Below are 12,784 nucleotides of genomic sequence, written 5' to 3'. Positions count from 1 at the left end.
AATATAGAGCAACATTTCTTTATATTAAGCTTCTCTAAAAGTAATTAAAAAGCAGAGACATTACTTTGCCAACAAAGGTCCGTCTAGTCAAAGCTATGGTTTATGCAGTAGTTATGTATGGATGTGAGAGTTGGACTATAAAGAAAGCTGAGCACCAAAGAATTGACACTTTTGAACTGCAGTGTTGGAGAAGACTCTTGAGAGTCCCTTGGACTACAAGGAGATCCAACCAGTCCATCCTAAAGGAAATCAGGCCTGAATATTCATTGGAAGGACTGATGCTAAAGCCGAAACTCCAATACTTTGGCCACCTGATGCGAAGAACTGACTCATTGGAAAGACTCTGATACTAGGAAAGATTGAAGGCAGGAGGAGAAGGGGGCAACAGAGGATGAGACGGTTGGATGGCATCACCGACTCAGTGGGCATGAGTTTGAGTAAACTGCGGGAGTTGGTGATGGACAGGGAGGCCTGACGTGCTGCAGTCCATGGGTCGCAAAGAGTCGGACACGATTGAGCGACTGAACTGAACTGAAAAGGAACTGTATGTTATAGTAATAATAGATGGGACTTATGGGTCACCAAAATTATAGATGAGGAAACAGTGGAAACAGTGTCAGACTTTATTTTTTGGGGGGCTCCAAAATCACTGCAGATGGTGACTGCAGCCATGAAATTAAAAGACGCCTACTTCTTGGAAGAAAAGTTATGACCAACCTAGACAGCATATTGAAAAGCAGAGACATTACTTTGCCAACAAAGGTCCGTCTAGTCAAGGCTATGGTTTTTCCAGTGGTCATGTATGGATGTGAGAGTTGGACCGTGAAGAAAAGTGAGTGCCAAAGAATTGATGCTTTTGACCTGTGGTGTTGGAGAAGACTCTTGAGAGTCCCTTGGACTGCAAGGAGATTCAACCAGTCCATTCTAAAGGAGATCAGCCTTGGATGTTCTTTGGAAGGAATGATGCTAAAACTGAAACTCCAGTACTTTGGCCGCCTCATGCGAAGAGTTGACTCATTGGAAAAGACTCTGATGCTGGGAGGGATTGAGGGCAGGAGGGGAAGGGGACAATAGAAGATGAGATGGCTGGATGGCATCACCGACTCAATGGACGCGAGTCTGAGTGAACTCTGGGAGTTGGTGATGGACAGGGAGGCCTGGCATGCTGCAATTCATGGGGTCACAAACAGTCGGACACGACTGAGTGACTGAACTGAACTGAACTGAAAGTTAGCCTGTAGACGAGGCTCTGCTCTTTGCTAGTAACATGGTTCTGAGTAAGCCACCCCTTGACATCATCCTCCTCATTTATAAAGTGAACGTGTTGAGTTAAACCACCTCTAAGACCATTGCTTACTTTGAGAATTGACCCACATCAGCTCAGAACAAAATTGAAAGGTGGAGTTAAGTGATACACAGCTACACCTACACAGAGACGTCTGACCTATATCATGCTGCTATCACCTCCATCACTATCTTTATGTGAGGGGCACATTCTCAGAAAGGTCTTCTCTGAGCTTTGCAAGATCTAGTTCATAAATATCTTTCACTTCCCTTTACTTCCTCCACCTTGTTCATTTCCGTCAGAGCGCTCGTCAAAAGTTGAACTATGATGTGTTAGTGTGTATTTGTCTGGGGTCTCGCTGTCCCCAGGTGACAGGCTCCCAGAAGGCCAGGGGGGTTGTCCACTGCTGTTTCCTAGCACCTCAAACTGTCCCTGCCATAGACCAGCCACTCAGGTGTTTGGTGAATAAACAAGTGAGCAAATTGCCTTTTAAATCATGTGGTGGTTATTCTCTGCTTCTCACTTGCAAAGCTGACTTTAGAAGCAATCCCCAGGGGCAAAAGACAAGGAAATCTTAATTTCTGTGCATTACAAAGAAAATCAGAATGCTGTTGATTACAATGTTGACAGTAGTTATTGGAGATCCGAGTGTTAGGACCGGAGGTAAATTTCATTATCTCTATTTTCCAGAATGTCTTTAGTGAACATACCTTGCTTTGCCATCAGATTTAAGTTTTCACAAAGCACAGAGTCTTGGTGTGATCTTTAATTTGGAGTTTTTCTAGGAGTAGTTAAAGCTACAACCTGGGCACCAGGTCAGGGGTGCTTACGGGATCCGTGTGGTGTATTGGAGCTTCTCCATCTTTAATTAGCTAAGAAGAGGCATCTTGGGGCTTCCCTGGTGGTCCAGTGGTTAAGGACACCAGTTTGATCCTTGATCTGGGAAGATCCCACATGGCTCAGTGCTACCGAGCCCATGTGCCGCAGTTACTGAACCCGTGCACCTAGAGTCTGTGCCCTGCAATCAGAGAAGCCACGGCATTGAGAAGCCTGTGAATATACTGGAGAAAGCCCGCACATAGCAAGGAAGACCCAGCACTGCCATAAGTAAATAATATTTAGAAAAAATAGAATAATAATAAGTATCTTACTCTTTCAGCCCTGCTTGGAGGTCTGTGCCCAGAATATGCTCGTGAATCTTTCATCTGGTGGGTGAAGCTAGAGGACCTGATTTTAGTTCAATTAGCCAGAACCACCCATAGTGGCAGGTTTCAAGCAACCAAGGAGGCAGGGGCTGGGGGGACTCAAGCTGGTGTGGCCTCTGAGAGCACGGCTGTAGGCAGAAGTAGGGAGGATTGGCCAGTGTCTTCCTGAACAATAAACAGCAGCAGATGGGCAATGCGGGTTGTCCCTGGAAGCTACTGCTCCCCATAAGTCTCTTGAATGAGTGACTTAGCTCTAATGGCTCCATGGTTTTGTGTTTTGTTTTTTTTTTTTTTCAGTTTGTTTAGACATTTAATTTTTAGATTATTAAAAAAAATTTTTTTTTAATCAAAGCACATATAATGCATAGCTTTGAATGTAGCAAATGTGAGTTAGAATTTTGGTTCTGGGTGTTATCTGACTAATCTCAGATAAGTTATTTATCTCTAAATTTCCTTGAATGTCGAACGAGCCTAATGACAGTCACTTTCAAGGCTGCTGTATGAATGATGATAATGGACAAATAGATGAAAGTATTGTGTTTTGTAAAGGTATTTTAGTATAATTTAAAGACATGTAATAATTGATTTTGCTTTTCTCCTAGTGTCAAAGCTATGGGTTGTTCATAACACTTGATGTTATTTTTTGTAAAAAAAGAAAGTGTAAAAAGTAAAATGAAAACCAAGTAGTTTTTCCCCCCTTCTATAAATAAAGAAACTGAAGCTCCATGAATGTATTAATTTGCATGTGGTCACATGGACAGAAAGTAAGGCAGAGGTTTGAGTGCAAACAACTTTTTACTTGCCCCATATTTTCATTCTCCTGAGCTTTCTGAATTCAGATCTCCCAGGACCAAGCCCCCTTAAGTGTGTGTGTGCTCAACTGTGTCTGACTCTTTGCAACCCCATAGTCTGTAGCCCGCCAGGCTTCTCCATGGAATTTTCCAGGCAAGACGACTAGAGCCGGTTTCCATTTCCTACTTCATGGGGTCTTCCAGACCCAGGGATCAAATCCATATCAAACGCCAATGTGTTTCCTGCATTGGCAAGTGGATTCTTTAATGCTGAGCTACCTGGCAAGCCAAAGCTCCCTTATACTGAATTCCTCAGGGGATTCCTAAGAGGCAGTGGGCAAAATTGATTGTAAACCCAGCCAGCATCAGCTTGAGAGTCAGATTATGAAGCAAAGTGTTTGCTGCTTGTGCCCCCAAGGGGCCATCCTAGGCTGTAGCCTGGCTCTCAGGACACACCCCTGATGCCCTTCCCCACTACCCATGGCTTTGCTGTTAGAACAAGGATGAAATTCCAGGGGTGACAGAGAGATGGTGGCCCGTGATCACCTTTCGCTGTCAGAGATTTTCTACTTCGGTAGAAATAAAAGATATTCTGATGGATTATTAATATTAGAAAAGGTGTGTAGAGCACAAAAACAAATAACCTAAAACGTGTCAAAAGTACCTAAAAAGGGTGTTAAAAGTGCATGGACACAGCTTTTGCTGGGCTGATAAATATTTAACAACCAGCCTTGTGAAAGCCCTGCCCTGGTTTGTAGTGTTTGCTGGTTTCTGTGGTGTAAAAATTCCCACGATGTCCTATTTTAAGCTGCTAACTCGAGGTCACCGAATGCAGAGTTGGAAAAAGACATATGGGCACCCATCACGGTGTCGTATTTCTACCACAGTTATGTAGTAGACATGAATGACCTCAAGAGCTGAGAAACAATTACATACAATAGAATAATCAAGACGTGGTAAGTTTTTATTATTTATCATGTTGTCTTTTATATAAATTTCATTTACTTATAATTTTATGTTTAGTCTTGACTGTACTTAACAATCAGGTCTCATGAATCATGAGGAGTTTATCGCCGGCTCCGTGAGCTGATAGAAATAGGCTCCGTTCCAGCATGTCTGTCGGCATCTGGACTAGGACTCCTGTTTTGGGGAGTCTTGGCCTAGGGGCGTTGCGCTGTGTGCGAGAGCTGGGTGGACAAGAGGGAGACACTGCCCATCCATCTGCCCTCAGCAACCAGGAGAAGTTCCCAGGATACTGTTAAGCCCAGCAGTGCCTCCAGGCACCCATCACCCCACCCAGGACCAGGGTGAGAGAGGCAGGAAGTCTCTCTGGGCTCCCATAGACCCCAAGAAGAATTAAAGCTGGCTTCCCTTTGTGCTTATGAGGCTGTGCTCAGTTGTATCTGACTTTTTTGTGACCCCATGGACTGTAGCCCGCCAGGCTCCTCTGTCCACAAAATTTTCCAGGTGAGAATACTGGAGTGGGTTGCATGCCCTCCTCCAGGGGATCTTCCCGACCCAGGGACTGAACTCAAGTCTCCTGCATCTCCAGCATTTGCAGGTGGATCCTTTACTGTGTCAACCTGGGAAACCCAGTTTCCCTTTAAGCATAAGCAAAACCAGTGTTCCATTTCTGAGGTTTCATGGGCTCGGCCCTCTTCCATATCTCTACCCACTAGGAGACAGATGAAATGCCTTTACAACCTCTCTTCCCATGATTAGAGACAAAAGATTATCAGTCTAAAGACCTGGAGGAGGTGTGTGGAGGTTAGTTGCTCCACGGCAAGTGGAATCTTCCTGGACCAAGGATAGAACCTGTGTCTTCTGCATTGACAGGCAGATTCTTGACCCCTGGACCACCAGGGAAGTCCTTGCGATTGTTTTTAGTGCTGTAACTGCAAAGGAAAACCCCAAATGTATTTAACTCACTTGGTTTAAAGCAATCACATGAGAATAAGCACCCAACACCCTTTAAGGGCTGTTGAAATAGCAATCCAGCCAATTTCCTAATGTGTATTGTGCAAAGAACACCATTCCAAAGGAAGTTAGTAACAATTGTTTTTGGAGAGGATGCTATTATAGTGATTTTTTTCTACCTCTGCATTTACACTTGCAGATCAGGCTGTATTTAATTTTTTAAAACAATTCCTTGCCTTGCTGGGGCAGTAAGTTGCCAATAGTCCCTCATATTGTGTTTGCAGGTGACATCTGGTCCTGGGATAAGGAGACTCTGGTTAACAAGGAGTCATGGGATATGCCTAGCAGAGAATGTCCACAAACCCACCAGGGACTGCTCCAATGTGTGGGCCCACACAGTTAGGGGGAGTCTCGTTGCTGAGTCCTCCTCCCCCCCCAAAATGTCAAAAGTGAAAGCAATTGCATCTGCCGGAGGAAAGAGCCCCAAATGGTTCCTTGGTGGGGGGCGCATCCTGAGCCGTGTGGTAATCTCGGAAGCCGGAGATTAAGAAATGCTGCACTGGGAGTTTCCATTCAGGAGGTGGAAGAGACAGGCACAGAGCAGAAGTTTCTGTTTTCAGAGTGGGGCACATTTGAGGAAGTCACAGCACAAAGCAATGAATGAAAAAAGAATACATTTCATATAAAACAGGTGCAATTTAGGTACTTTGAGAGTCTGGAGTTTGAGCTTTCTGCACATTAAGAGCAGAAGGTGTCTGGTTCACACCCAGGCCCGGTATACACAGGTTTATTTAGAGGTAAACACCAACCACAGCTGAGCGAGACCAGGAAGCAGCGGGTTTCTCACCCCAACCCCCACCGGAGGACTCCATCTCTGCCCCAGGCCCATGGCCTTCCTATCATTGCTGGTCCCACTTTGCACCGTGAGAGCAAAAGTTGGTGAGTACAGTGAGGTCCCCAAAGGGGTGTATGTCTCTGTGTATGTGTGTGTGTGTGTATGCACTCAGCTGTGTCCAACTTTTTGTGACCCCATGGACTGTAGCCCTCCAGGCTCCTCTGTCCATGGGATTTCCCAGGCAATAATACTGGAGTGGGTTGCCTTTTCCTTCTCTAGTCCCCAAAGTTGAGGAGAAGACAAAGGAAAGAGGTGGACAGAGAAAACTGTCCCCTTCATCCTGGTCTGTCCGCTGCCTTGAGTCCTAGGAGGGATCTGTAGGGGAAAGCCCTGCACAGTGATGTGGAGGAACATAGATACCCTTGTATTCCTTAAAGGCGCAATGGTCAAGAATCTTCCCTGCCCATGCCGGAGACTCACGAGATGTGTGTTCAGTCCCTGAGACAGGAAGATCCCCTGGAGTAGGAAACAGTGACCCTCTCCAGTATTCTTCCCTGGAAAGTTCCTGGAGAGAGGAGCTTGATGGGCTACAGTCCATGGGGTTGCAAAGTGTTGAATGCGACTGAGAGACTGGGCATGTACATATTCCTTAAGGCAAGGATCCCCAACCTCCAGGATCTAATGCCTGATGATCTGAGGTGGAGCTGAGGTCATAATAATAGAAAGAAAGTGAACAATAAATGGAATGGATTTGAATTACCCTGAAGCCATCCCCATTCCACCTCCACCGCCCACCACCCCTCACCGCCCACCCTCCCCCACACCCCACCCTCCCTAACCCCCCCACACCCCCATCCCCCCACGCCCCCACCCCCACCCTCCCCCACCCCCTCCACCTCCCCCACCCCCACCAGTCCATGGAAAAGTTGTCTTCCACAAAACCAGCTCCTGGTGCCAAAAAAGTTGGGGACTACAGCCTTAAGGCATTTGGGGGCCTCTGCAGTCCTCTCTGGGATGCTATAGGGTGACTGAGGAGTCAGAGCAGAGGGTACTGTTGCTCACTTGGTCCCCGCAGGTCTGATGGAATCCCTAATCCACCCCAAAATGCTGAGTGAGGCCAACAGGTCCATCTGCCAACAGCTGCACAGGGCCCAGCCTGGGCTGGAGGAAGCCTTTTGTGTGCCAGAGGAGCAAGGCCAAAGCCCATGGAGCATCAGCAGTGGAGGTGGGGCAAGGAGTGGGGCAGGCGGTCCAGAATCTTCCCTCCCGCCCCATCATGCTTCATCCTTCCGTCTGCTGTGTCTTTTTAGTGGTATCCAAGCTAAATGCTCTGACATTGCAGGCAAGTTTTCACATTACAGCCTCGATACTTAGAAAGACTTAATTTGAAAACATTCAATTATCATTAAAATTCACTTACGATAAGAAACCTACCTGTTGAAATGATAAAAAGACCTACTGGATTTTTAAACTGGAATTTCAACTGTTCAGAAAATTTTAAGATTATTATAATGGTTTTACATTTATTACTTATGTGTCTGCACACTTTCTCATCTGGAGGTTATTATCAGAAGTTTAAAGAGGTCATTATTCAAACCTCTTAATGGGTAAGAGGCTTTACGCATCACTTCTGCTTTACTGACTATGCCAAAGCCTTTTACTGTGTGGATCACAATAAACTGTGAAAAATTCTGAAAGAGATGGGAATACCACACCACTTGACCTGCCTCTTGAAAATCTGTATACAGGTCAAAAAGCAACAGTTAGAACCAGACATGGAACAACAGACTGGTTCCAAATTGGGAAAGGAGTACCTCAAGGCTGTATATTGTCACCCTGCTTATTTAACTTATATGCAGAGTACATCATGTGAAATGCTGGGCTGGATGAAGCACAAGCTGGAATCAAGATTGCCGAGAGAAATATCAATAACCTCGGATATGCAGATGACAACACCCTTATGTCAGAAAGCGAAGAGGAGCTGAGGAGCTTCTTGAGGAAAGCGAAAGAGGAGTGTGAAAAAGTTGGCTTAAAGCTCAACATTCAGAAAACGAAGATCATGGCATCTGGTCCCATCACTTCATGGGAAATAGATGGGGAAATAGTGGAAACAGTGTCAGACTTTATTTTTTTGGGCTCCAAAATCACTGCAGATGGTGATTGCAGCCATGAAATTAAAAGTTGCTTGCTCCTTGGAAGAAAAGCTATGACCAACCTGGACAGCACATTAAAAAGCAGAGACATTACTTTGCAGAGAAAGGTGTGTCTAGTCAAAGCTATGGTTTTTCCACTGGTCATGTATGGATGTGAGAGTTGGACTATAAAGACAAGCTGACCTCTGAAAAATTGATGCTTTTGAATTGTGGTGTTGGAGAAGACTCTTGAGAGCCCCTTGGACTGCAAAGAGATCCAACCAGTCCATCCTAAAGGAAATCAGGCCTGAATATTCATTGGAAGGACTGATGCTGAAGCTGAAGCTCCAATACTTTTGCCACTTGATGCTTCAAAGAACTGACTCATTGGAAAAGACCCTGATGCTGGGAAAGATCGAAGGTGGGAGGAGAAGGGGACGACAGAGGATGAGATGGTTGGATGGCATCACCGACTTGATGGACATGAGTTTGAGCAGGTTCCAGGAGTTGGTGATGGGCAGGGAAGCCTGGCATGCTGCAGTCCATGGGTCGCAAAGAGTTGGACACAACTGAGCAACTGAACTGAATAGGTAAATATGTATGTAAAAGTGTTAGTCACTCAGTCATGTCCAACTCATTACGATCTCATGGACTGTAGCCCACTAGGTCCTCTGTCCATGGAATTCTCCAGGCAAGAGTACTAGAGTGGGTTGCCATGCCTTTCTCCAGGGAATCTTCTCAACCCAGGGATGCAACCCAGGCCTCCCGCATCGTGGCCAGATTTTTTACCATTTGAACTATCCAGGATAGTGGGTAAATATGAATAGCTGCAACAAAAGCCAGATAGCAAAAAGTTATGCTGATGACTCAGGAAATCAGGCTCAAGTTCCACTTAACTTTAAAAACATCTTATTTAAAACTTTACTAAAATTCAAGATTTAATGATCTTCCTCAAACACTTGTATTTTATTATTATAATTTAAGAAAATGAAATATTGATACATTTTTCTTCAAGTCACATATTGTTGTTGCTTAGTCGCTCAATTGTATCTGACTCAGTGACTCCATAGACTGTAGCCCACCAGGCTCCTCTTTCCATGGGATTTCCCAGGCAAGAATACTGGAGTGGGTTGTCATTTCCTTCTCCAGGGGATCTTCCCAACCCAGGGATCAAACCTGTGTCTCCTGCATGACAGGTAGATTCTTTACCACTAAACCACCAGGGAAGCCCGAGTCACATATAGGTATCCTCCAATTTATTCCAGCTTATCCCAGTATTCTAGAAAAATACTATAATTTTTATGCATATGAAAAAGACTGGAAAGCAGTGTCCTGTATTCTGTTTATCAGTATAGATCTGGTTAGGGTTACACAGAGTGATGTACTGACTAACGCACCTACCACTGTTAATCACCTTGGTCCTGGGTGTAAATGAGCTCTGATTTCCTCACTACAAATAACAAGCCTATTACTGTCCCAATGCACCTGTGGAGAAGCCTCTTCAAGTAAACTGCAACCGTGCAGCTCAGTTTTCAAGTGCATTTTGCTGGCTGCAAACAGCCATCTCTGCTTTAATCAGCCCTCGTTTGCTGTGCATGTGCAGGCTCCCCACTGGGTGGCTTCTCCTCGGCAAGCTGAAACCTCACTTTTCCAGCACACTGAGCAGGATTGCATTTGCAAGCCTGTGTAACAAAGTCTTGACCGAGAAAAATGCAAGTAGTCTGCAAACTTTTTCTTTCCCTTCAATTGTCTTCTCTCTCCAGTAATCCGCGTCACCAGGGCCAATCTCTGTTAGACATTTAAAAGTTAGACATCTAAAGCCTCTTACTTCACCCCACCAGATGAAATCTGCTATTGCATAAGCTGTGAAGAACCAGAGAGAACCCCCCTGGAGCAGCCATTTCAGCAGCTCCCTAAAATGCAGCTATATTTGGAAGATCTCTGTGTAGGAAACAAGGCTAATACTTAGTTCCCAGAAGATTAGGTGTGGTTTTCATGAGCTCATCAAGGGGGCGGTTCCATGTTTCTATTTTTAAAATGTTTATAAAACTCATCCTTCCTTGGTGAAAGACAACAGATAAGAGGAGAGGTTTCTCACGTTACAGTTAGAGGCAACAACCCGGTCAATCTGGTTCCCAGAGAAAAGACTAAGTAGTAAATGCTTCAGTTTCAGCCGAGACTGGGATAATCTGCTCTTGAGTTCCGGCCAAATTCCACGGAGTCTGCGTCGAGGCTAGCCGGGCTTCTCCCAGCCTGGGCGCCGGCAGTCTCTGCAGAGTCAGAGCAACTGGGTCGGTCCAGGTAGCACGCCCTCCTCCAGGAGCAGAAAAAGCCTGGTCCCCTGGACCAGGTTAGGGGTGGGGGGTGCTTCAGCATTGAGACCACCTGGAAATGGCACGTGCCCATGTCATTCATGTCACAGCACCCGAGTGTTTAAAGTAATCTGGAGGATGACTTCGTCCCCTAACAGTCCTCACCATTTTACTAAAGTCTTGGGGCCCTATCAATCACCTTGTACCATTGTGGGAAACAGGAACATAGAGAAATGATGGGAGTTAAGAGGAGAGTGAAAACGTTGGTTTAAAGCTCAACATTCAGAAAACAAAGATCATGGCATCTGGTCCCATCACTTCATGGGAAATAGATGGGGAAACAGTGGAAACAGTGTCAGACTTTATTTTGGGGGGCTCCAAAATCACTGCAGATGGTGACTGCAGCCATGAAATTAAAAGACGCTTACTCCTTGGAAGAAAAGTTATGACCAACCTAGACAGCATATTAAAAAGCAGAGACATTACTTTGCCAACAAAGGTCCCTCTAGTCAAGGCTATGGTTTTTCCAGTAGTCATGTACAGATGTGAGAGTTGGACTGTGAAGAAGGCTGAGCGCCACAGAACTGATGCTTTTGAATTGTGGTGTTGGAGAAGACTCTTGAGAATCCCTTGGACTGCAAGGAGATCCAACCAGTCCATTCTGAAGGAGATCAGCCCTGGTGTTTCTTTGGAAGGGATGATGCTAAAGCTGAAACTCCAGTACTTTGGCCACCTCATGCAAAGAGTTGACTCATTGGAAAAGACTCTGATGCTGGGAGGGATTGGGGGCACGAGGAGAAGGGGACGACAGAGAATGAGATGGCTGGATGGCATCACTGACTCGATGGACGTAAATCTGAGTGAACTCCGGGAGTTGGTGATGGACAGGGAGGCCTGGCATGCTGTGATTCATGGGGTTGCAAAGAGTCGGACATGACTGAGTGACTGAACTGAACTGAACTGAACGTCCTACAGCGAGGGCCTTGCTCTTCATCTCAGCTAGCCTTCCCCCACTGGCAATTCTCAGATGACTTCTTTGAGTGGGAGTAACAGTTCACTTTCCATAGGAGAAATATGGAGAGTCTTAGAGCGGGTCCGATGCAGTCTTGAAAGACATTTGAATCTGGACTCCACAAGGCACATCCAAGGTCTGGGTGGCTAACAGGGAGAGAGGGTGTGTGCCTAACAGCAGCAGTCCGCAACCTTTTTGGCACCTGGGACTAGTTTTGTGGAAACAGTTTTGACCCTGATGATGGGAAAGATTGAAGGCATTAGAAGGGGACAGCAGAGGATGATATGGTTGGGTGGCATCACCAACTCAATGGACATGAGTTTGAGCAAGCTCCTGGAGATGGTGATGGGGAGGGAAGCCTGGCATGCTACAGTCTATAGGGTTGAAAAGAGTCGACTGGACTGAGCGACTGAACTGAACTGAGAAGTGGGTGGTGGTGGATGGTTTGGGGGTGATTCAAGCGCATTACATTTCTTGTGCATTTTATTTCTATCATTATGACATCAGCTCCACCTCAGATCATCAGGGATTACATCCTAGAGGTTGGGGACCCCTGCCTAACAGCATCTCCTTCAGCCTGTCTTGCAAAAGGTACCCAGCAAGACTCTGGCACTACTGGTGGGAGCGTGAGAGCAGGTGAAAGTGAAAGTGAAGTCGCTCAGTTGTGTCCGACTTTTGCAACCCGTGGACTGTAGCCCACCAAGCTCCTCCGTCCATGGGATTCTCCAGGCAAGAATACTGGAGTGGGTTGCCATTTCCTTCTCCAGGGGATCTTGCCGACCCAGGGATAGAACCCAGGTCTCCCACATTGCAGGCAGACATTTTAACCTCTGCACCACCCGGGATTCTTAAATACAAGAATCCAAGTACTAACATCAAAGATTTCAAGGGAGGAAAGGAAGCCAGGTTGAAAGAAGGGGGAGGAGGCGGGAGGGGGGGTGCGAAAGGGGTGGCCTTACAGACGTCTCCTGCCACCTACAGATGCCCGGGCGTTATGGGACTTTTCCCTGGGCCTCCAGAGAAGGGAGGACTGGAACTTGGCCCTACCAGAAATCAGACCAGACCAGAACCAGAATTCGAATTCTCTGCCAAGAGGAGGTGATCAGTCTCCAATCCTCAGCTCAGGCTGAGGGCCCTTTGACCAGATTCCTGCCTCCAGGACGTGGGGGACTAGAAAAATAGGGAAGGATAGGAAGGGTTAAGGGGATGAAAGAGAGGGAAGGGGAGATAGGTCAATAAAGTCTCATGTTCCTTACCGGTTGGGGCACTCTGGCCAGTTGTCTGCGTCAGGAGGA

The sequence above is a fragment of the Oryx dammah genome, unplaced genomic scaffold, assembly GCF_014754425.2.
Source record: "Oryx dammah isolate SB20612 unplaced genomic scaffold, SCBI_Odam_1.1 HiC_scaffold_10, whole genome shotgun sequence".
NCBI lineage: Eukaryota > Metazoa > Chordata > Mammalia > Artiodactyla > Bovidae > Oryx > Oryx dammah.
The sequence above is the reverse complement of the archived record's forward strand: the minus strand, read 5'-3'. Positions refer to the sequence as shown.